The 26,608-nt window shown below is 35.5% G+C and overlaps 1 long non-coding RNA gene across 11 annotated transcripts in view; it reads left to right on the top strand.

The window, feature by feature from the left end:
* Positions 1-26,608, top strand: part of LOC137487507 (uncharacterized) — a 255,307-nt gene that overhangs the window by 98,921 nt on the left and 129,778 nt on the right. For 2 of the 11 annotated variants that reach the window (XR_012390169.1, XR_012390173.1), the window contains exon 5: positions 25,260-25,361. The exons of the other annotated variants lie outside the window; for them this stretch is intronic. This is a non-coding gene — a long non-coding RNA (uncharacterized lncRNA). The remainder of the gene's footprint in view (positions 1-25,259; positions 25,362-26,608) is intronic. 11 annotated transcript variants of the gene reach the window in all.

The following is a 26,608-nucleotide window of genomic DNA, read 5'->3' as shown; positions in this document are numbered from 1 at the left end:
CTTATGGCTACTTTCAGCAGGATAACAAGCCATGTCATAAAGCATGAATCATCTCAGACTGGTTTCTTTAACATGACATTGAGTTTACAGTATTCAAATGGCCTCCACAGTTACCACAGTTCCAATAGAGCACCTTTGTGATGTGGTGGAACGGGAGATTTGTATCATGAATGTGCAGCTGACAAATCTGCAGCAACTGTGTGATGCTATCATGTCAATATAGAGCAAAATCTCTGAGGAATATTTCCAGTACCTTGTTGACTTCATGCCATGAAGGATTAAGGCTGTTCTGAAGGCAAAAGGACGTCCAACTCGGTACTAGTAAGGTGTACCTAATAAAGTGGCCTGTGAGTGTCATATATTAAATGTTTTGTAATATAAAAATAAATATAATAAATAATATTTTTTAAAAATTATGATAATAAAAAAATGCTTTGCTAAGTGGTTGCTAGGATGCAATTTTAGTGTAGTATCATGGTTATGTTAAATTAAAAATTAATTTAGGGTAATTTTATAATGTTTTATATAACAGTATTTTTATTAATAGTAATAGTAATAATAATATGAAAAAAATATGTACCTTCAATATTTTTTATTAAAACTTTAAATAAAAATTCTTTAAAATTGAAAAATAAAATGTAAAAAATTAATTTGGGTACATTTATATTTTTTTACTGTATTTTTAATAATAATAATAATAATAATGATGATAATATGAAAAAAAAATATTTTTTAATAAATTTTTGTCAACTTTAAATAAAAGTAACATTAACATAAAAAGTAAAATAAAATTAAAAATTTTGTTAAAATAGTATTTTTAATTTAATTGTATTTTTAAATAATAATAATAATATTATTATTATTAATAATAATAATAATAATAATAATAATAATAATGATAATAATAATAATAATAATAATAATAATAATAATACTTAATAAATACTTAAAAATAACATTTTATTTAGACTTAATAAAATTAGGTTTAAAATAAGAATACAATGTAAAAGTAGTTGTAGTTTTAATTTTTTTTATTTATAATTTTATAATAATAACAATTTTATTTTTATTTTAAATGTTATTTTATTTAAAGTTTTAGTAAAAAATAATTGAGTATTATTTGTATCCTATTTCTTTCTAACCTTTTTCTTCTTCTTCTTCTTCTTCTTCTTCTTATTATTATTATTATTATTATTATTATTATTATTACACATTTATTTTAATTTTATTTAGTATTTTTTAAGGTCATCCAGCTCTTAAAATCTGCCAGTCAGTTCACTTTAGGTTGAATCAGGTAAAAAGGCTGTTTAAGTTAACACTTTGTACAGTGTATAACTATAATAAATATTCACTACAGGGGTACCATGTCAAAATACCCTGCTAGTACCATCTGATACCATGACACAATACCAGCACAGTACTTTTGTACGGCACAAGTAAGCGTAACTTTCACTTTTACTATTTATCTGAGGGTGTGTTTCCTCCTCTTTTGATGTATAATACAAACACGTCAGTACAATATGGCTCTGTTGTTGAAGTGGGATGTTTGCCATAGTCTTGCATGGCAAATGAATCACACATGTGGGACTCAAAAACAAAACTCCCTTCCAGCACAGCAGACAATCATCTGCCTGTTTGAAGACCTCATAATATTCACAGTATATTATAAAGACAAATTGGAACAGGAAAGCATTAAAAAATTCCTGAAAGCTGGATCTCAACTCCTGTCAGTGAGAATCTCCTGTGTAATTTCGTCTGTATCCTGTCGGTAAACAAGACTTCCGATCTCCCAGAAGTCCCAAGGCTGCTCCATTCATAAAAACACACTTGCTTTGGTCAGAAATACTGGACAGATTTTTTCTCTGGTGCGTTTCTGAGAGCTGCTCTGTCTGCCGAATGTGAATGGCAGGGCTGGTTGTTTACACTTTGCTTCCGATGGTTGTGCCAAAGCGTGGCCATTTGGCTTCTGCGAATGACTAAATTCCACACAGATGTTCAGTTGTAAACCTTGCTGCTCTATAAAACATGAGACGTGCACTGAGCTTGAACTGTAAGTGTAAGTTACTTTGGTGGAGGACGCAGTATTGTGGAGTAACTGATAGCCTTGGCTCAACTGTACTTCAGTAATATCATCTTTCAAAATAGTAATAATAGAACCATGTCATAACTATATTAAAGTTGCTGTATATACGTTTTTGACTCTTTCAATATATAGAAATACCATAACATGTTTGAGAACATTAAGAACATGCTAAGTAAACATATTTGTTTATCTGAAAATCAGTGCTGTCAGTTATTCTGACAGCAAGTCAGTTATTCTGCTTTGAAAATGTGCACTCCGTGTCAGAATGTCCGTCTTTGTTTTGGTCTCTATAACCAGCCCACTGCCAATTTACTCTATATTTCTGCCTATTTCAGCCATGAAGGCTCCCAAAGTGTGTCTCCGTTAGGGTTGGGCGATGTTGACCAATTTGTTGTAGCAACAATTTCTGCTGTTCTGTCATCAGCAGCAGATGTGAATGAATGGCTGAAGAAAGTAGTTCAGCATACAAAAGTATTTTTGAGGCTCTCCATGTTTGATTTTCTTCTTTATATACACAATTATGCCGTCGAATCATTGTATAAATGCAAAACCACACTCTTAGTAGTGCGGCTGTATATCGCCACTGGTGGATATATATACAGTTGAATTTAAAATATTACCCCCCTCCCTCTGAATTATTAACCCCCCTGTTTATTTTTCCCCCATTTTCTGTTTAACAGAGTGAACACTTTTCTAAACATTATAGTTTTAATAACTCATTTCTAATAACTGATTTATTTTCTCTTTGTCATTATGACAGTAAATAATATTTGACTAGATATTTTTCAAGACACGTCTATACAGCTTAAAGTGACTTTAAAGGCTTAACTAGGTTAATTAAGTTAACTAGGCAGATTAGGGTAATTAGGCAAGTTATTGTGTAACAATGGTTTGTTTTGTAGACTATCGAAAACAATATAGCCTAAAGCAGGTCGCACACCAGAAGCGCTGCGCAGCGCCACGCAGCGCCATGTATTTTAGAATTCTAAACATAGGTTTCTATCAGGATACACACACCGGCGCCGCAAGTCGGCGGCTGTCGGCGGCGCCCGGCGACGGCTCAGGACGCAGTTCATTTTTCAGCCGCGCCACAGAGCGCCATCTGATTAGTTTCATGTTAAATATCATTCGAATGTGCGCGTCTGGTGTGCGATACTTTAATCTGTCATGTACGCGCCGTGTCGCGGCGCTTCTGGTGTGCGACCTGCTTAAAGGGGCTAATAATTTTGTCCATAAAAAATTGTTTTAAAAAATTTAAACTGCTTTTATTCTAGCCAAAGCAAACCAAATAAGACTTTCTCCAGAAGAAAAAAAATATTATCAGAAATACTCAGGGCCGGAGCTAGCTGAACTGCCGCTCTAGGCAGAGGACCACGCCGCCCTCAACCCCAATATGTGTAAACGAAAGTGACCGGTTATGAAAATGAAGTGAGGTGTTGCGGACCTCTATTCTATTCTATGCGCGGATATAACTGAGGATGCGCGGGTGCTGAGGGAGGGAGATGTCGCCGACGCTGCTCTCTCTATTCTGCCGCCTTATGTGCGGAAATAACTGAGGACGCGCGGGTGTCGCAGACCTCTATTCTGTCGCCCTATGCACGGATATAACTGAGGACATGCAGGTGCTGATGGAGGTGTCGCTGACGCTGCCCTCTCTATTCTGTCGTCTATGCGCGAATATATCTGAGGACGCGGGGAGTGAGGGAGGAGTCGCGGACATAACTGAGGATGCGGGTGGTAAGGGGGGTGTTGCGGACGCCGCCCTCTCTATACTGCTGCCCTAGGCGGCCGCCTAGGTAGCCTCTATGGACGCGCCGGCCCTGGACATACTGTGAAAAATTCCTTGCTCTGTTAAACATAATTTGGGAAATATTTAAACAAGACAAAAAAAAATTTGGTTTGGTAATAATTCTGTCTTCAACTGACAGAATATATATATATATATATATATATATATATATATATATATATATATATATATATATATATATATATATTTATCTCATTTAAGTTATTTTTCCTCTTTCAAATGAATCAAATGTGAATATTATTTAGTGGGTAAATAGGTAAGTGGTATTTAAAGGAAGGTTGCAAAGTATTAAACAATTAAAATATCATTGCTTAATATTACTGAACTGAATCCCCAAATCTCATAATAAATCATCACATGATTATTGTTGCAAATATGTCATATATTGCATATGATAGCCATTCATTTTGTTAGCTAGAAAAAAATGTTTAAATAAATATCTAGATATTAAATAGACAATAAATGTAATAAATGTAGACTACGATACATACAATAAAACAACATACATACATGAACGCTCAATTCCCAACCTTATATGTAAACTTACGGTAGAAAATTTGTTTAAGTTAAATTAAATAAGTTAAATGCAGTGAGGTGCTGTTTTCGGCTCTTGTTATATATAATTATTTTAAGTTAATTTAAATTTTGAATTGAATTTTATGTTCGTTGATCTTTTTTATTAACCAACTAGTCTTTGTCTTTACTTTGTTTTAATTCATGAGTAGCTTTTGGTTATAGTTTCAAAGCAGCTCCTCAATCTCCGGAAAGCTCTCTGCCAAATGCATCAACTTTAGCGTGTTAGCGTCAGCTAGCATCTGCGTTGCTCTCCGGTTCCCCATCTGTTCGTTCAACTAACCGGCGCAGTTTTGGAGCTCGATCAGAAATCAGCAAACCAAATATGACATCCTGATACCAGAACAGTGATCCTAATTAACCGAAAGTCTGAAATGCGTCAGCCGAACACTATCAGGAACGCTCAGCCAGACCCTACATAAAAAGTGCAAACTGTAATGCTAAACCTGGGAAAGTCGCAGTGTTTTCAGATCTGCGCTGAACACGATAGCTGTACAGATGGTGCTGGTCTGCGGTGGTTGGTGGTCGCTGAGCTGTTAGCGCACTTTGGGATGGAGACAAAAACAAAAAAAGTGCTGGAAGCAGCTGTGATCCGCCTGCGTCTCCTGGAGCCCATTCCTCAGATTCCTGCGCACCGTGTGCCACAAACACAGGCCGAGCTGGCAGACCATGAATAGGGTTAGTTAGATTTCAAATATCTGCTGATGAAAAGGGCGAGAGCCGAACCCAAAGACACAACCACAAAGAGCAGCTTTCATAGAGAGGGCGAGAGATGGAAAATGAAGACAAACCACAAGGCTGAGAGAATGTAAAATGATTCTTAGATCAATAATATTGTCGAAATAAGCAGCATATGCTATTTATTTCTGTTTTTCTCAGAAGCGAACTGTTCTTGATGCAGTTTTTGGTAATGGAGATTGGTCTGGTTTTTGTAAGTTGAATCAGCAAAGGGTAGTAAGGGAGATTAGTGGATGTGTTTTTCAATTTGGATATGGCAGACACATTTTAAAGAGAATACACAAACACTGGGCTCTATTTTAATGATCTAAGCGCAAAGTCTAAAGCGCATAGTGCAGAACCATTAAGACTGTGTCCGAATCCACTTTTGCTAGTTTAAGGATGGAAAATACGCTTATGGTCTAACAGGGTTGTGCTTATTTTATTCAATGAGTTCTGAGTGTGCTTTGAGCATAATGTGCATTAAACCAGTGGTCCCCAACCCCCGGGCTGCGGACCAGTACCGGTCCGTGGAACAATTGGTATCGGGCCACATAAGAAATCATAAATTATTTCTGTAGAAAATATTCCCCCAGCGACTTGGTTTCTTCCACTCACTCCCGCCATCTCACGTGAAATAGACTATGCCAAAATCCACCACATAGCAGGAAGAATGATCACTAGAATATAGCGAAATGGTGGTTGTTGATAGTTTAAAGTTATAAAACAGGTATTATAGAGTCCAATTCAGCAGAGCATTTAAAGATTGTGCATATAACGTTATGTGTGTGTGCATCGCTAAGTACCCGAAATCAATGCAATATGTATCTATATGGAGTTTTACATAATCTTACTCATTAGGGTTGAAACATGCCAATGCATACATTTAATTCGGCTATACGGTTGTATTATTGTTAATAAACCACACACACACACACACACACACACACTCCACGGGCCCACACCGGTCCGTTGTAAAATTGACAACCGTTGACCAGTCCGCGGTAATAGAAAGGTTGGGGACCATTGCATTAAACCAATCAGAGTCTCATCTCCCATTCCCTTTAAGAGTCAGTTGTGTCGTGCCATGGTGCATTTGTTATTTACATGGCGGACTTTGTACATGGAAAAACTGAACGCTTCACTAGCAAGAAAACAGCTAAACAGACCATCTGCAGCACGAGGATAAAGAACGAGCCTCCTCCATTCTGCCTCTACGTTTTCTTTACTTTACTTTTACACTTTACTCCTTTACTTTGTAAAGTAAAGAAACGGTGGAAAATTTGTTTTAAAACTAATCCTAAATTCAGTTCTAATTTCCAGCAAATGAATAAATACACAAAAAACTCATTTCCAAACACTATTCTTATCCCCCATATGGTTATGATATGTTTTCAAATCCCGACAGGTGGACAAATCTAAACTTGTTTTTATTAAAACAAATATAATTATGCAAATAAAAATAATACTAATATTATAACATTATACAAATGCTAGTTGTCATGAATAAACAAAACAAAAAAAAAAAAACCAAACGAGGTGAAGAAAAAAAAAAGGAACATTTTGATCCTATGTTTTTTTGGGCGTTAGGGAGTGAGGTGTCTGAATAACCTTGTTAAGAACCGAGTTATTAACTATACTGTGTTCGCATATTGTGTCTTTTCTTGAGTTTGTGCAAGTTTGTTATTTCCAATGGAGGTTCGCAGCTTGCACCTTCCAGATGCACTCAGTTGAATTAATGGCACAAATGCACCGCGAACTGACAGATCAGCTTCAGCTTGTATGGAATATAAATATTTTTGTAGACTATTTTTTGTAGTTGTACTTTTTTATTTTTTTATTTACTCTTAATTTTTAAGAGAAAACAGTTTAACAATAGTAAATTGCATATAGTTTTTTTTGTTGGACAGTATTGACTAAAATATTCACAAAAGTATGAAGAAATATGTTATGAAGTAATAAACTGTATGCCATTGAAATGGGGAAAAAAACATTTTATGATTGAAAATGTTGACAAATCTATTATTATTATTATTATTATTATTATATGTTTATTATTATTATTATTATTATTATTATTATTATTATTTATTTATTTATTTAATCTTTAGTAAACTTTAGTATACTAGAGTAGAGTTCAAATGATGTTACTGAACCAAATCGCAGGAATGACATTGCGTTTCGACTCGAATTTGTAGTAAATTTCATGAATGAATAGATATTTTCAAAAGTAATCTTTGTTAATAAGATAAAAATATTAATATTTATTTCATAATAATTAATACATTTGTTTAATAATAAGACATGTGCTATAGGTGAATTGGGTAGGCTAAATTGGCAAGTGTATGAGTGTATGTTTATGAGTGTGTGTGAATGTGAGAGTGTATAGATGTTTCCCAGTACTGGGTTGCAGCTGGAAGGGCATTCATTGCATAAAATATATGCTGGAAAAGTTGACGGTTCATTCCGCTGTGACGACCCCTGATGAATAAGGGACTAAGTCGAAATTAAATGAATGAATATTATAATTGTTTTATACATTTTTATTTATTTATAAATTAATTTGTTCATTTGTTTATTTATTTATGTTAATGTATTATTATTATTATTTTACAGTTTATAACTATCTATAATTTACCATAATAACTTATTTATGACAGTATGGCCAGACATATTTAATTTTATGTTTTTATTTTTATTTTTTACATTTTATTTAAAGGGACTAAGCCGAAAAAGAAATGATTGTTTGAATGTACTATCCTTATTTTTCACGTACAAGTGGGTACAGCCTTTATAATCTTTTTCGCTCGAGACTTCCAGTCTCATTCACTTCCATTCATTTTTAGACATTAAAAACAGCTTGTTATGCTGCTTGATGTGGCAAATTGATATTTTCTTATTGTATTTTTCTACTTTGTCTGTATAGTCAACGACTCACTTGTTTGTAGTGCAAGTACTTTGACTGTTTTCTGCCATTCATTATTTTTAACATTTCACCCATAGGTGACGGAATCGGAAATCCTAAAACAATCGCAAAAATGAGCACACTTCCGCATCGAAGAATAAGGTCAATAGCACACTGATACTCATGGGATGCTTATATATTTATAAGTCATGGCCCACGCGGAATCTGCGCGTGCAGAAATCCACAGATTTTTTGCTCATCATTGAGTGTATTTATCTACCTGTGTCAATGTATATCTATTCAGTTTTTAAATGAATTCCAGTAATAATATTGACTAATATTAGAGTGTTCATTTGATTTTTTACAAGTTTGTAAAGTAATATTTTCTTGTCTTGTAGTTGATATATTACATGAAAGTCTTGCTTTGTTTACCAAATAAGTGGATCTAGATGGATTTGGATTGTAAACATTGAATAAAAGTTCAAAGGTATTATTCTTTAATCCATATACTACGTTTTTAGTCACGATACTCATAAAATAATTCCACATAAATCCACGGATGTTTTTATGAAATTCTTCACAGTCAACTTAAAATAAATTCAGAGATGAATTCAACTCAAAGCAAGCATGAAAACCATTAGCTTCCATTTTTCAAATTTATATAAAGTACTGATTTTTTTACACTTCATTCATCTACACAGTACATTTTCATACAATCGTTTATGCTTTCTAATATGATTCATTGTGTGAATTTATGCAAAATCCCTACCTCATAAAATAGTGCTGTTTTCTAATAAAACTGAGAGGGGAGATCTCTTTTTAACAGCATGATTTCAGGGAAACGTTGCCTTGTGTGGGAGTCGGGAGGAAGAAAGAGGGAGAGAGATGGTAAAAGAAGAAAGACTGACATGGAGAAGGCAGTGAAACGCTTGTAAGAACAACCGAACAGGTGTTAGACGGTGTACGGTTTCAGCTAGAGAGAGATGGAGAACGTAAAGATATGTTGAACTTCACAGTTGACAGAATCAAGCAGGTCACGGCGCAATCTGCTTTTCTAGGGGGAAACATGTTGGCGGTATACTCGTCTCTACAAGAACGCAGGAATGAAAACACATTTAGATTTACACTTAAAGTCAAAATTATTCACCATCCAGTGATTCTTTTTCAGATTTTTCCCAAATTATGTTTAACAGAGCAAGGAATTTTTCACAGTTTTTCCTATAATATTTTTTTCTTCTGAAGAAAGTCGTATTTGTTTTATTTTGGCTAGAATACATGTAGTTTTATTTATTTATTTATTCTTATAGTCAGACGTCAACAAAACAGTCTGCAGAAAGACTTTGAGTGGCATTCTCCCTTTGTATGTGTCATCAGAGGGGGAAAGCCCCGCCCACTAGTGTCAACCTCTCCCTCTTTATTATAGGACGTTAGTCTTGCTTTGGAATTTGCCGCTATGCTGACACACAGGCATTTGTAGCTCCGCCCTCTTTTAAAAAGAGAACAATCTCATTTGAATTTAAAGCGACAGCGACTAAAATGACACAATTAGGATCAAAGCCTAAAAGGGGGAGTTTTGAAGAGTTATAAAACGTTATTTGTGGGGTATTTTGAGCTGAAAAGTCACATAAACACTCTAAAGACACCAGAGACTTCCTTGTAAAATAAAAATAAAAATGTAAAAAGGGGTATAATAGGTCCTGTTTAAACCTCAAACTTTTGATTTATTTTCGATCACTGACTGTAAAAAAAAAGTCTGAAGCAAAATCTGAGCAAAGTTTAAGATATTTGAGCCGTTTCTACTGAAACTCATGTCTGCCACCAATATGAAACATAATTTCACATCAGCTGGAGACCTGAGCACTTAATCTAATCTTATTGCTAAAGGGAAAAACCTATTAAGATCTCATTTGTGTTTCTTTTTCCTTTAAGGAACTCTTTTCAAGTTTTTCAAGGAGCTCCATATTATTCTTGCTTACAAGGTTTTTGAGTTGCTAAAAAGTTATGATGCGGATATTTAAATTTGTATAGCTATATATAATACTATAGGTGTAACTCACCATTTCTACTGCACCCAACCCAGTCAGAGCTGGGATCAAAACGGTGGTTCTTTGTTTGGTAGTCTGTTTCTCTAACAAGGAGGCTAAAGACCTCTACACGTCTGTCACTTGAGGTCAGAGGAGTGATGTTTACCTGCATAGCACTTCACTAGCTAGCCTCCGTTACACTCACCCCCCTAAACCTTACTCCCATCCCAGACGAGCCACCAAGTGTAGCCCGCCAGTCCTACTGCATTCAACCCAGTCTGAGGGTGCTTTCACACCTACACTTTTGTTTCGGAACGTGTCTCGTTTGCCCAGTTAGCGCGGTTCGTTTGGCATATGTGAACAGGGCAATCGCGCTCTGTTCCGTGCCAAAGCAATCGATCCGAAATCGCTTGAATGAGGTGGTCTCGGCTCGAATAAACTTTTAAGGGCTCAGAATAAAGGTTTTACCAAATTCATCTCTTACCACACCAAAAAGAAATAATTATTTCTTAGCCACATATTTAAATGTGTCAAAACAAGCAAATATATAGCTGTATACATGCACTTTTAATTCAACAAAGCTTTTCTAAAAAAAATAAAAATAAAAATAAAAAAAAACATTTAAAAAGATCTATTGCCATGTATCTAAAATATGCACAGTAATCTGTCCTGGCTAAAGCTCCCAGATCAGCAGTTACTACACATAAATAGGGAGTTAATCTCCTTTTAAATCAATGTTATTGTAAAGGATGATAAATAAACTATATTAACAAAAATAACTGTGAGCAAAAGAAAGCAGTTAAAAACATACCATGAGCGATAATGAAAGGATGATCACGTGCCTGAGAATAAATAAAACGAAAGCAGTGACTGCTGCTGTTGCTTACAAATATATTTTTCAATCTTGAGCTCTTAAAAGCAGCAGGACTGTGGGTACACGAGCATCGTTTTTTGTCTAGTCTTTTTCAAAGAGATACGATCGTAAGTGAACGAAAAAAAGTGCAAGTAAACGGGAGTGCGCGCACTTTTTAAACAGTCGCGCACATCACATCACCTGTGCGTGCGAGTAATCATTCTGTCATACGGTGTTCACCTGCTTTGTCTCGCGCGAACACAGTTATTGTTTTTGGTCGTGTTGCTTCTCGATTCTCGAGATCACATTTACACGCATATTGGGCCATCCCAGCCTGATCTCACGAGAAAACGTAAGTATTTTACGTTTTGGCAGTTTAGTGGCTAATTTGTATGAATTCGTACGAGTTCAGTCGTAAGAAAATGTATGATTTTAAAAAGGAGGCATGGCACCTAACCCCACCCCTAAACCCAACCGTCATTGGGGGATACGCAAATCGTACTAAAATGTACGAATTAGATTGTACGAATTTGTACGAATTAGCCACTAAATGAAAAAGTTACGAATTGCCGTGAGATTGTGTTGGCCATCCTTATTGTTGAACCCTGCTTTAAGAAAACTACAATGTAAAAATTATTTCCAGCCTGCCAAAGTGGCTAGTGGAAGCGGTGTTAATGTAAAGCCATGCTCACCCCTCTTAACCTAACTCCCATCCCGGACGATCCCCTACGTGTAACCCACCGGTCCTACTGCACTCAACCCGGTCTGAGCTGAGATCGAACTGGCGATTCTATGTATGGGAGTCAGTTGCTCTAACAAGGAGGCTAAAGACCATGGCCTCTTCGCGTCTGTTGCTAGAGCATCTTTTGAGTACAAAGGAGTGATGTTTACCTGCATAGCACTTTGCTAGCTGGCATTTGTTACACTCACACCGCTAAACCTCAATCCCATCCCGGACGAGCCCCCACGTGTAACCCGCCGGTCCTACTGCACTCAACCTGGTCTGAACTACTATCGAACCTGCGATTCTTTGTATGGGAGTTAGTTGCTCTAACAAAAAAGCTAAAGACCATGGCCTATACGCGTCTGTCGCTTGAGATCCTTTTGAGGTCAGACGAGTGAGGTTTACCTGCAAAGCACTTTGGTAGTTAGCCTCACTCCCATCCTGGATGAGCACCCACATGTAAGCCACCATTCCTACTGCACTCAACCTGGTCTGAGCTGGGATCAAACTGGCGATTCTTTGTATGGGAGTTGGTTGCTCTAACAAAAAGGCTAAAGACCATGACCTCTAGTGTCTGTTGCTAGAGCATCTTTTAGAGGTCAGAGTGAAGTCTTTCGCTGGCTGGCCTCTGTTACATAGGTTTGGGTATGAAAAGCACACACACAGAGTGTGAAACCATAAAAGGAATGTCTAAACTTTTAAATAAATTGCTGTATTTCGTTAATTAATATGCCAATGTTTTAAAGTACTAATCTAAAAATATCTGTAGATATCTAACTAGACTAGAAATATCTCGTGGCAATTCATAACTTTTAGATTTAGTGGCTAATTTGTATGAATTCGTACGATCTCATTCGTAAAATATAGTACCATTTGCTTGTGTGCTTGGGTGTCACGCCTCCTTTTTTTAAAAAAATGTAAATTTTCATACTATTGAACTCCTACGAATAAGCCACTAAACTGACAACATGTCTCTTGTGAGATCAGGATGAAAATATATACACAATGAATAAGTAACCTGAAAAATAACCCAAAAAAAATTCACTGCTCTTTTTTTCCCCAAACGTTATTTCAATTAGAAACCCACAATATATCGTTACAAACTACAACAAAAGTCAATAAAAGTCACTTTTAAAGGCTGATGTAAAATGTTTAACATCAAAATAGTTCAGAACAGATATCAAGTAGCAACGATGTGAATACACTGTACAGCCATGATTTTAACTGTAAAAACAACAACAACAAACAATCAGTAAGTTTCCTTAATATACACGGTGAACAACCGTAAATTGACTTTCATTGAAATCCCTGCATGACACTTCACTTTTTTTGTATGTGTAAAATTTATGATAAAAAATTGGCAGCTGTGGTTGCCAGAATTATAAAATTGGCTGCCAGAATTGTGAAATATGGTATTAACCATTTATTCATTCGGCTTAGTCTCTGATTTATCAGAGGTAGCCACTGCAAAATGAGCCCTTCCAGCCACACCCAGTACTGGGAAACACCACACACACACTCTCACATTCACACACACACACATACACTACAGCCAATTTAGTTGATTCAATTCACCTATAGCGCCTATCTTTGGACTGAGGAGGAAACCTGAGCACCCTGGAGAAACCTACACCAACACGGGAAAAACATGCAAACTCCACACAGAAATGCCAACTGACCTAGCTGGGACTCAACTCACCAACCTTCTTGGTGTCAGGTGACAGTGCTAACCACTGAGCCACTGTGCTGCCATGGTGTAAAAACCAGCTGAGTACTTTTCCTGTTATTTTACAGATGTCTTTTTTCAGAATTGAGATGTTTTTCTACTGAACTAGAGAATTAATAGGCTCTTCTGTGACGTCAAGCAGGAAAACTCCTCTTCATTCCTAATTGGAGTCTTTATTTTTACCCTGAATAACTCTTTTGTGCTTAAAAATGTCTTTCTCCGAAGTCACTGGCTTTCTTTCATACTGAGTCATTTGTAAGATAACAGAAAGCAGCCGGACTGTGAGAATCAGGGCATGCATTTATGTTCCTCATATTAGAGATTTACTGGCTGTGTGTGTAACACGATCGCAGGAATTCATGCCCAGAATTCAAGATTCTGAAGACACAATAAACCCAGCAAACACGTGACAGACTCAGTTGAAGTCAGATTTATTAGCCCTCCTCTATATATTTTTTGCTTATCCTGTTTAATAGAAAGATTTTTCCAACACATTTCTAATCATAATAGTTTTAATAACTCATTTCTAATAACTGATTTATTTTATCTTTGTCATGATGACAGCACCTACTATTTGACTAGATATTTCTCAAGATACTAGAATTCAGCTTAAAATGACATTCAATGGCTTAACTAGTTTAATTAGGTCAACTAGACAAGTCAATGTATGACAATGATTTGTTCTGTAGACAATCAAGAAAAATTACAGCTTATAGGAGGCTAATAATATTCACCCTTATGTTTTTGAAAAAAATGAAAAACTGGTCTTATTCAAGCCAAAATAAAACAAATAAGAATTTCTCCAGAAGAAAAAAATATCAGAAATACTGAAAAAATTTAGAGCTCTATTTTGACGGTCCATGTGCAAAATGCAAAGCGCAGGGCGCAAAAGCATGTAGGCGTGTCAGAATCCACTTTTGCTTTTTTAAGGACAGAAAAAATCACTTTGCGCCGGGACGCATGGTCTAACAGGGTTGAGCTTATTCTCTTAATGAGTTATAGTTGTGTTTTGAGCATAAACCAATCAGAGTCTCATCTCCTATTCCCTTTAAGAGCCAGTTGTGTCACACATATTTGCTATTTACATGACGGACTTTGTGGGCTCTATTTTGACGGTCCATGCGCAGAGCGCATAACGCAGGGCGCAAACGCTTTCAGGGCGTGTCAGGACGTGTTTTTGCTAATTTAAGGACGGGAAATCTGCCTTCCGCCGTGGCGCATGGTCTAAAAGGGTTGAGTTTGTTTTCTTAATGAGTTATAGGTGTGTTTTGAGAATAAACCAATTAGAGTCTCATCTCCCATTCCCTTTAAGAGCCAGCTGCGTCGCGCCAAGAGCGCATTCGCTATTTACAGGACGCAAAGTAAGTCTAAGTGGAAAAAATTAGCATTTCACTAGCAAACAGTTAACATTTTTTTAACAGAAAACTATTAAACAGAGCATCTACTGCGTGAGAATAAGAGATAATAGAACTACTTTCACATTCGCTCTTGGATAGGGAAACCTTTACGCACAGACATCAATTCGTCTATAAATAAATACTTTTGTTTGTTAATCGCAAATATTCGTTTCAAAACTATTTCTAAATTCAGTTCTAATTTCCAGCAAACGAATAAATGAATAATAATAACAAAATGTGCTCAAAAACCTGAGTTATATCCTAAAACACATGCAGTGCCCCATATGGTCTAAAACCTGACAGGTGGGCAAATCTAAGCTTGTTTTTAATAAAACAAATATAAATATGGATATAATAAATAATACTGCTAATAATGATAACATTATACAAAAGCAAACTGTTATGAATGAACTGAAAAAGCCTCCCGAGATGAAGAAGACATAAAAGCAGTGGTTTTTCATATTTATGTAGGCTAGAAAATAATATGTTTTGTAATATTTTAATCCTTTATATTTATATCCTATATCTATTCTTATTATATCATATATATATATATCCTTAATATTTAAAGTTTTTCATATGTAAAGATATTTGCAGTGTTTTAAGCAGTGTATTAAGCAGTGTGTAAGCGAGGCGCAACTCTGCGCCGGAGTTTAGACCAGGTTTGATTTGGTCTAATGAAAAATCTATTATAGTTCTCAAAATAGCAACGCGCCAGCGGTCCGCCTCAGAACGCCTTCCTTTTTAGACCAGAACGCCTATGGGTGCACATATGAGCGCAAATGCATTTGCTATTTAAACAGCGTAGCGCAACGCCTCAAAACGACTCTTGCGCCAAGCTGAAACTACCAAAAGACTATTGCGCCACGCCTTGTGCTACACTGCGCCGGGTGTATGATAGGGCCTTGTAAGTGGAAAAACTGAGCATTTCACTAGCAAGAAAACCGTTAAACAGAGCATCTGCAGCGCGAGAATGAGAGATAAGCCTCCTCATTATTTACTTTCGCTTTTACTCTTCTGTATAGGGAAACTTCTTGTACGCACAGACATCCATTGGCCTATACATAATTAATTTAGTTTGTTACGCGCAGAGATTTGTTTCAAAACTATTTCTAAATTCAGTTCTAGTTTCCAGCAAATGGATAAATTAACAATAATAACGAAGTGTGTTCAAACAACTGAGTTATATGCACATACACATGCTGTGCCCCATATGGTCTAAAACCTGACAGGTAAACAAATCTAAGCTTTTTTTAAGTAAAACAAATATAAATATGGATATAATAAATAATACTGCTAATAACAATAACATTATACAAAAGCAAATTGTCATAATAAACTGAAAAATCCCCCCAAGATAAAGAAGGCATAAAAGTATGGTTTTTATATTTATGTAGGCTAGAAAATAATATGTTTTGTAATATTTTAATCCTATATATTTATATCCTATATATCCTTATTATATCCTTTATATATGCTTAATATTGTAATTGCTTTTCATTTGTAAAGATATTTGCTTTTTGCTGTACATCCTGTCTGTATTATGCAATTTGTAAGCGAGGCGCACAACTAATGCCTTCCGTTGGATCTTAGACCGGGTTTGTTTTGGTCTATTGAAAAATCAATTATAGTTTCTCAAAATAGCAACGCACCTCAACATGCCTCCCTTTTTATACCAGAACGCCTATGGGCGCACATATGAGCGCAATTGCATGTGCTATTTAAACAGCGTGCTGCAAAACGTCAAAACGACTCTTACGACAAGCTGAAACTCGCAAACATCAATTGTGTCGCGCTTTGCGCCGCATTGCGCCAGGTGTATGATGGGGTCCTTAGACTTCAACTGTATATTTTTTTTCATTATGGTGGATGGAGACAAAGACTGAAATATTCTGTTGCAGAAAGATAACAGAACGTTTTACAGACAAAAAACATTAATAAACTCCATGTGACAGTTTTACAGATACATAAAATGCCTCACATTTGACTTTATAGAAGTGGTTTTCTGGTTTGATTCCAGCTCTTTCTCATCTGTTGCAGTTTGATGTGATAAGAGGAGCTTGTTAATAAGTTGTTGAAAAACATCCATGACTGATGCTGTAAAGAATCCAGGAGGGCTTCGGTCTGTTAACGGATGAACCCTTGAGGGATTTGATCTGAAGAACGTGCAGAGCAACATAAGAGGACATGTTTACTCTTCAGAGTTGTACAATTCAGCTTACATTTGGGTTCTTTTTAGTCTGATAGAGATTCATTCTTTCATTCATTCATTCTCTTTTCGGCTTAGTCTCTTTATTAATCAGGGGTTGCCACAGTGGAAAGAACTGCCAACTTATACAGCATGTTTTACACTGTGGATGCCATTCCATCTGCAACCCATCACTGGGAAACACCCATACCCATTCACACTCATACACTATGGACAATTTAGCTTATTCAATACAGTAGCTCATGTCTTTAGACTATGGGGAAAACCTTCTTGCTGTGAGGCAACATTGCTACCCACTGCGTCACCGCATCACCCTGATTGAGATATTTCTAAATAATAACAATAAAATAAATAAACGTATCCAACAATTTTTAAAGATTTTAACAAAAATATTTTTAAGGTATATGACTATTAAAACAACATTTTTAAAAAGTTAGTTGTATATGTTTAAAAGTAGAATTATTATAATATAATTTATTACTATTATTATTATTATTATTATTATTATTATTATTATTATTATTATTATTATTATCATTAAGGTTGTTGTTGTTAATAATAATAATAATTATTATTATTACTACTACTACTACCACTACTACTACAATAATAATAATAAATTAATAATTAAATTATTAGTACAACAACAACAACAACAACAACAACAATAATAATAATAATAATAATAATAATAATAATAATAATAATAATAATATAATAATAATAATAATAATAATAATTATTATTATTATTATTATTATAACTATAAACAATAATATTATTATTAATATTAGTATTATAATAATTATTATTATTATTGTTATTAATAATAATAATAATAATATCATTATTATTATTAATAATAATAATATTATTATCATTATTATTATTATTATTAATATTATTATTATTTGTTATTATTATTATTGTTGTTGTTATTACTACTACTACAATAATAATACTAATACATAAATAACATAAATTAATTATATAATAATAATAATAATAATAATAATTGCAAGTTTAAGAACACACAGGGTTTTCAATTAGACAAAAATATATATGCCCACTCCTCCCACCTCCCCAACCCCCCACACGCACCCCCCTCACCTCCTTATTTTACACTTCTCTTTTTTTTGTTTTTTTATTCTTCATTTAGTTGTGGCTTTACCATGCTAGTAGAACAGTGTTTTACAAAGACACAGTGAACCTTTTGAAACTTTTATGTTTTGTAAAACTCTTTGAAAACATGTTTTGTTTTCCTTTGCCTTTTAGATATACAGTGAAAGATATACACAATCAGACATGTAAGAGTTTTACTACAAACTCATGAGTGTTTGTGTGAGAAGACCCGTGAGAGTGTTTGTGTGTGTGTAGTTTCGAGGGCAGCAGCTGTTGAGTGAGTTGGCTCAGTTCTTCAGTCCATTGAGAACATCAGAGCCAAACACACACACAGGACCCTCAGTCCCAGAGCTGGACTCCTGTTTTTTCCCAGCAGACTAGACAGACAGAGAAACACACACTCTTATCCAGCAGATGGGCCTGTTGGGGGATCAGAGTCCAGCTGCCCATGAAATCAGACTGATGAGTCAGCAAACGCAAGGCGACGTTTCTGCTTCTGGGGACAAAAAAAGCCGAGAGAATCGTCTTGCAGGGGCTTTCATCAGCGGGTCATTAGAGCGCTGCTTCTGCTGCTCAAGGTGTTGGCCAAACTATTCTTTATGCATGCTCTTACTGGCCGTACTGGTGTGGTTGGGGAATCTGAAAGTTCTGTGTTGATATTGATATCCCATTTACACTGCTTTCTTCAAGTAACTCGATTTCGTTTTTTTCTTAACGCGTGATTCGATTAAGTTGAAAAACATTTCAGCTGTAGTTTGCTCTAGTATACTGACAAAAAGTCTTGTTGTCTATCCAAGTTTTAGGCCCCGTAATGCGTTTTAGTTTGAAAAGGCAAACGTATTGCTACGGTTATGCCATCTGTCCGCACTACGCCAGAGTTTTCGATCACCGAAAACGGAGAGTTTTGGAAACGCTGGAGAGGCTGTATTGATTCTGAAATACTGCTGCTCGGTCTTAATGTGGATAGGGGGAAACGGAGACATCTGAAAACGGAGGCGGGGCTGCTGAGATTCGCTACCTGATTGGGGCTTTTGTGTCATTGCGTATCCTTACCTTATTATTATGTACATTAGTGGACGTTGCTATTCTGAGTACTACCAGAAGCCCTGAGTTTTGAGATCTTAAAGAGCGAGTTGGATTGTAGCGAGACAGAAGGTTCGTTGAATAAACAGGAGCGAAACTATTTAAAACTTTATAGGTAAGACATTTATGTGGAAATGTATCCGATATGAATCAGATACATGCCCTTGTGTCTACAGTGTTCCACCCGTAAATATGTTGCACGTCATTAAAAATTTAACAAATGACATCAACTCTAAAATAAATAAATCTCATGCAGATATGACGCCTTATGGCTGTGTGCATGTGCAGTACGTTAATAAAAGTTTAGCAGTTTAGGAGACATATATGAGAAGGCTCAACCTCCTTTAGTGGACTTTCCAATTCTGCAAATAAAAGCGGTGGTGTTTGAAAGTGGTGCCACATTTTAGTCATTTGAAGATGTGACCAATTCAGCTGATTTGGTGGACGACATTGTAAAGATTGATTTGGATGCTGCTTGTTTTGACAGCTTTGTTAAAGATTAACGTCAGTTTTTACATGCTCCATGTTGCCCCTCTTCAATGGACAACTAAAAAAAATCCACTTCACTGTCAGTCTAATTAAACAAATCTGTCATTTTCTTCGTCATTTTGTTGAGATGTTTCATACAGACAATAAACAAACTACAGGAAGATATGATGCAGAAAAAAAGCTATTTACGTATGTGCGCATGCACACTACATGAATTGAAGCTAAGAAGTTTAGGAGCCATATCTGAGAAGACTCAACCTCCTTTAGTGCATATTGCTATTCTGAGTACTACCAGAAGGCCTGAGCTTTGAAATCTTAAAGAGCGAGTTGGATTGTAACGAGACAGAAGGATGGTTGGATGAACAGCAGCTAAACTATTTAAAACTATATAGTTAAGAAATTTATGTGGAAATGTATCCGATATGAATTGGATACATACCCTTGTGTCTATAGTGTTTCACCTGTAAATATGATGCACGTCATTAAAAATGAAAACAAATGACATCAACTCTGACGCTTTTTTTGAGGAAGTCATGTGACCAATTCAGCTACGTTTCAAAGAGATAGAAAGTAAATAAACCTCTGGCAGATTTGACGCCTTATGTCTGTGTGCATGTGCAGTACCTTAATAGAAGTTTAGCAGTTTAGGAGCCATATATGAGAAAGCTCGACCTCCTTTAGTGGACTGTTTATCTCTTCAAATAAAAGCGGAGGTGTTTGAAAGTGGTGCCACATTTTAGTCATTTGAAGATGTGACCAATTCAGCTGATATGTTGGACGATGTTTTGGATGCTGCCTGTTTTGACAGCTTTATTAAAGATTAATGCCAGTTTTTACAGGCTCCATATTGCCGCTCTTCAAAAAACAACTCCACTGTTAATCCATTTAAAGAAATCAGATTTTCTTTGACGTTTTGTTACAATGTTTCAGAGATAAAAAGTAAATAAACAGCAGACTGATATGATAAAAGCTCTTTATGTCTGTGCGCATCCACAGTACATGAATTAAAGTTTAGAAGTTTAAGAGCCATATATGAGAAGACTCGACCTCCTTTAGTGGACGTTGCTATTCTGAGTATTACCAGAAGCCCTGAATTTTGAGATCTTAAAGAATGGGTTGGATTGTATTGAAAAAGAAGATTGGTTGGATATACAGGAGCTTGACTGTTTAAAGCTTTATAGGTAGGAAGCAATATTTTATAATTAATATGGAACCTAACAGGCAGCCTGTAGCTTATAAAACTTTTGCATACAGTGCAATGAGGTGGACTATCAAGATCTTGAGTGTAAATGCAGACTAATTCTCTTCCTGCAAGTTCTTCTATAACCCCCAGAAAGGCATTTTAGCTCAGTAAAGCGACACCTGTGGCGAACCCGCTGAACTCGCTCTGCTGATGTCATTTACTATTGAATCAAATGGAATCTGACTCAAAACAAGCAAAGAGCTGAGAGTCGATCCGAGGAAGCTCAGTCACCTGAGAGAAACGCTTGATTGCTTTGACGTCTGAACTGAATGACTTGAGCGCTTGGAAAGCCCCTACAACCCCCCATTATCTCCCCGCAGGAGCAGTGCATCCTGGGAAAGAGCGCTAGGTGTCTCGGGATGATCAAAGGTGCCAGTGGACACCGACGCATGATCTGCAGGATTATCAGCAGATCAAAAACCACACTGGAATTTCAGCACTCAAGTCAAATCCAACTGCACACCGAGCGACAGATGGAGGAGGGAGACTTTAACGCTCATTATAAATCTCAGCAGCTTCAGCTTTCATTAAATCATCGAGTTACTCCACTAAAAATTCCTGGGTTCCACACAATCGGTTTTGAGTCGGCACAGCATGAAGAAATTCAGTTACCTTATTTGTTTTATACAAATTGAAGTGGATTGAACTTTAAAAAAATCAAGTTGTTCCACACAAAAAAGTCAGAAATTGTGAAGTTTCAGCTCGTTTAAAATAAGTTTACTGAACAAACAGTGTACGTAAATGATTTAAATCAATAAATTCAATTATGAAAATGAAAACCTGATTAAAATTCCATTCTAAAAATAATTTGAGTGGATATTTTATATAGTATTTTTTTTGTTGTTTTTTTACGATGATATTGTTTATCTGGTTGTCATTTTAATTTTCATAATTTAATTGATTGATTTAAAACTGGCTCACATGCAATTATAGTTCATATTCAGGGCTCGAAATTAACTTTTTTACTTGGTAGCATCGGTGCTCCCAACTTCAAATATTTAGAAGCACCAAAAAATTTTTAGGAGCACAAGAAAAAATTTAGGAGCACCCACCAAAAATGAATAAGCACCACTGCAAATAGTTTTTTAAGGGATTTATTGTATTTTAAAACAACATTAATAGGACTGACAAAAACCAGAAACAACTATCTAACTAATGCTGCGAAGACATTAATATTTGTGTGCAATAATTCCAAAACGAATGTCTAATAATTAGGCCATAGAATATTAATGATGATAAAAAATGACAATAATAGTAACAATGAATTACATTTCTCATTATGATACTGCCTTGAATGTGCATGAATGTAGGTTATCTGCTATAAAAAGTCTGTTACTTTATGAAAAATAATTGTATAGTTTGCATCAAACAAAAATGAAGCATTGCAGTAAGAAATATTTATTTTGTACTGCTGTTTTTATATGCATGTCAATTTAATAAATAATATTTCTGCTACAAAACAAACAAAAGATTATAATAAATCATTCAATTCAATGATGAAAGCTGCAAAGCAGTCATCAGTAAATAAATATAAAAATAATATACACCTCAAAAAAGAAAAGACAAAAGAAAGTAAGTAAAGTCTCACTTCTATCACTCTTTAAAGGTTTTGGTTTCAGTTTGTGTCAATTTAAAGGTTCAGTCTGAGATGATCTTCATTTTTTTGTGTTAGTGGAAAAGCAGGCGAGTCAGCCGACCCAATTTATGAGCAGGCAGAGCAGGATTCTTGCGCTAACCACCGGCGCAATACCGGTCTTTGTTTTGAGCCGCAGTTTCAGTTAAACTTAGTAAAGGCGAGCTTCTTTGGCGATCATATGTACAGTATTAGATTTGACTTTTAGCGGACATTTGCGCTGAACACGCAGTGAATGCAACGCATGGAGATTCGGGCACCTTCTCTAAGAAGCGAGTACTCGATTGATCTCAGCTGGCGGATCATTATTCACCACGTGACGTGTCATGATCGCTTTCATCTGTGCCTCAACTTTAGGTGGGGTTTGCAAACCTGTGTGCTTTAAGTTTTTACTCTTCGCCGTTTGCATTTCCCGTAATCATAAAAGTTCCTTCCCTGTCATCTGACAGCGGAATACCTTGTTGGAATGACAGCTAATATTAACCAATATAGCGGCAGGGAAGAGCGATTCAGCACGTTTTTACAAAAAATCAAAACATGTCGCACTACAACTAGTATCTGCAGTCGCACTAATGCTCCCAGATATATTATGAGGTCGCATAGATTAATTTTCGGGCGCATATGCGACCAAAATGGTCGCAATTTCGAGCCCTGATATTGTTTAAATCAGGGGTCACCAACCTTTTAGAAACTGAGAGCTACTTCTTGGGTATCGATTAGTGTGAAGGGCTACCAGTTATTAAATAACAGATTTTTCTTATTTTACTTTTAATTATATGTTATTATTATGTTATTATATGTTAATCTATGTGAAGACATTGATCATGTTGATGATTTCTCACAGTAGTTGTCAACAATGATTTAACAAGTTAGATAAATATCAATATGCAACACTTCATTTGTCTAAAATTGTTTTAAAGTTTTTTTTAATGTCTAACCTAAAGTAATTTTCAAATTTACACCAATGCAAGTGTGATTTAAAAAGAATACTTATAAAAATATTAGATGCCGCTTACTCATATGGGGTGCTATTGTGAGCTATTTTTAGAACAGGCTCGCGGGCAACTTATGTGAACTTGGGGGGCTACCATGTTGGTGACCCCTGGATTAAATAGATGTATATTTTTTTAATACCACATGCATAGTGAAACTTGTTTTATATTCACTAAGGCTATTTGTTTTATTAAAAATGCAGATTGGTAAGATACTGAATTAAAAGTATCTTTTACAATAACATTATACAATGTTTCAGATAGGTGGCGCAGTGGGTAGCACAATCGCCTCACAGCAAAAAGGTCACTGGTTTGAACCCCAGCTGGGTCAGTTGGCATTTCTGTGTTGAGTGTTCTCCCTGTGTTTGCGTGGGTTTCCTCCGGGTGCTCCAGTTTCCCCCACAGTCCAAAGACATGTGGTATAGGTGAAATTGTCTGTGTGTGAATGTAGGAGTGCATGGGTGTTTCCCAGTGTTGGTTTGCGACTGGAAGAGCATCCGCTGTGTAAACCATATGCTGATAAGTTGACGGTTCATTCCGCTGTGGTGACCCCTGATTATAATAATTATAATAATAATGTTTATTTATATAGCGCCTTTCCAGAGCTCAAGGACACTTTACAAGGAATGCAACAAAAAGATAAACAAACATACATGAAGTCAAATATAACAAACTGGAATTACACAAACAAGACCTAAGAGACATATGAGCATTAATAAAGAGACTAAACTGAAAAGAAAATGAATAAAACAATGATTGTTTAAGATATCATAAGTTAATTTACAGTTGCAAGTATGGGTTATAAATGAATGAATGAATGAATGAATGTATGAATGAATGAATGAATGAATGAATGAATCAATGAATGAATGAATGAATGAATGAATGAATAACGAACAAACGAACGAACGAACGAACAAACGAATGAATGAACGAAGGAATGAAGGAATGAACAAACGAACAAATGATGAATGAATGAATGAGTGAATAAATGAATGAATGAGTGAATGAACTTTCTAAAATTAACTGAAAATTTTGTAATATTTATAGCTTAAAAAGAGCATTTAGATTAGTATTATTTTTGTTAATATTATTATCATTTAAATGTTAATATTTAAGTTACTATACAAAATTACCCTGCATTAACTCATTTATATATTTACACTACCTGACAAAAGTCTTGTCACCGATACAAGTTTTAGTAACAACAAATAATAACTTGACTTCTAGTTGATCATTTGGTATCAGAAGAGGCTTATATGAAAGGCAAAGACCTCTAGATTATGTTTAATGTACCAAAATAAAATATGATCATACCTTGATTTTTAATGAATTAATCAGGACAGTAAGGTCTGACTTTGCTTAGACAAAAGTCTTGTCACTTAACAGAAATAATGTCCAGTGTAGAATATAAAGTCATGCTGCAGTGGAAAAAGAATGACTATTGTGTCTGACTCCCGTGAGCTTGGAGGTCTGCATCTATACATCTATGCAACGACTCAAATCACTTATTAATAAAGTCATCTGGAACGGCAAAGAAATTGTTCTTGCAGGACTCCCAAAGCTCATCAAAAGTCTTTGGATTCGTCTTCAATGCCTCCTCCTTCATCATGCTCAATAATGTTTATATCCAGAGACAGGGCTGGCCAATCCTTGTACACCTTCTTTGATTTCAGGAGCGTTGATGTGGGAGCTGAAGTATGCAAAGGAGCACTATCCTGCTGAAGAATTTTCCATCTCCTGTGGTTTTTAATGTAATGGGCAGCACAAATGTCTAGGTAGGATGTTGATTTCCACTTTGCAGATCTCTTGCACGCCCCCATACTGAATGTAATCCCAAATCATGATTTTTCCTTCACTAAACTGGACTGATTTCTGTGAGAATCTTGGGTCCATTCGGGTTCCAATATATGAAAGCATATGAGTAGCATAATTCAATTTAAAATGTAATATGAAATGGCAATGCAATATGTTAAATGGCAATGTGTTTCTGTAGTTGAATTAGCATTTTCCAAGACATATGAGCAATGTTTGGTGCAGAATGAAAATGTAAATTAAATGACATTATTTGCATTTCTTATTTTAAACACTGTTTTAATATGTAAATTGTATCCACATTTTAAAGCTTTATAAGTTGCAAAATTAAATTGAAAATGCTATACACAAACTGAATTTGATGTGAATAAAATACAAGCAAAAACTGTGGCAAATTGATCATTTAAATGTTATTTGTCCTAAATGCATTTACACTCGCGTCTAGGAAACGCAGGATTACATTTTCAGCATAACAGCATGGGATGTGTGTAGCAAAATGAATTTTGAAATGTAATACGGAAAACGATAATGCAATATGTAAATGGCAGTGTATGCTACTCATACGCTTCCATACCAATAGGCCTTCTACAGTATTTGTGATGATTGAGATGCAGTTCAACAGATGATTCATTTGAAAAATCTACCTTTTGAACAACTAGAAGTCATGTTATTATTTGTTGCTCTTAGGTCTGAGTTGCAATCAGATTTATAACCACCCCCCCCCCCCATTATTTTTTTTTTCTTTTATGTTTAACACATTTTCACAATAGTTTACAGAACAAACCATCATTATACAATAACTTGCCATATCCTGCCTAGTTATCTTAATTAAACTAGTTAAGCTTTTAAATGTCACTTTAAGCCAGGGGTGGCCAATCCTGTTCCTGGAGATCTACCTTCCTGCAGATTTCAGTTGCAACCCTTATCAAACACACCTGTCTGTAATTATCAAGTGGATTTCAGGTCCTAATTAATTGGTTCAGGTGGGTTTGATCAGGGTAGGAGCTAAACTGTACAGGAAGGTAGATCTCCAGGAACAGGATTGAGCATCCCTGCTTTAAGCTGTATAGAAGTGTCATGAAAAATATCTAGTCAAATATTATTTACTGTCATCATGGCGAAGATCAAATAAATCAGTTATTAGAGATGAGTTATTAAAACTATTATGTTTAGAGTTGTGTTGAAAAAATCTTCTCTCCGTTAAACAAAA

Source organism: Danio rerio, chromosome 14 (assembly GCF_049306965.1).
Source record: "Danio rerio strain Tuebingen ecotype United States chromosome 14, GRCz12tu, whole genome shotgun sequence".
Lineage (NCBI taxonomy): Eukaryota > Metazoa > Chordata > Actinopteri > Cypriniformes > Danionidae > Danio > Danio rerio.
The sequence above is the reverse complement of the archived record's forward strand: the minus strand, read 5'-3'. Positions and strand labels throughout refer to the sequence as shown.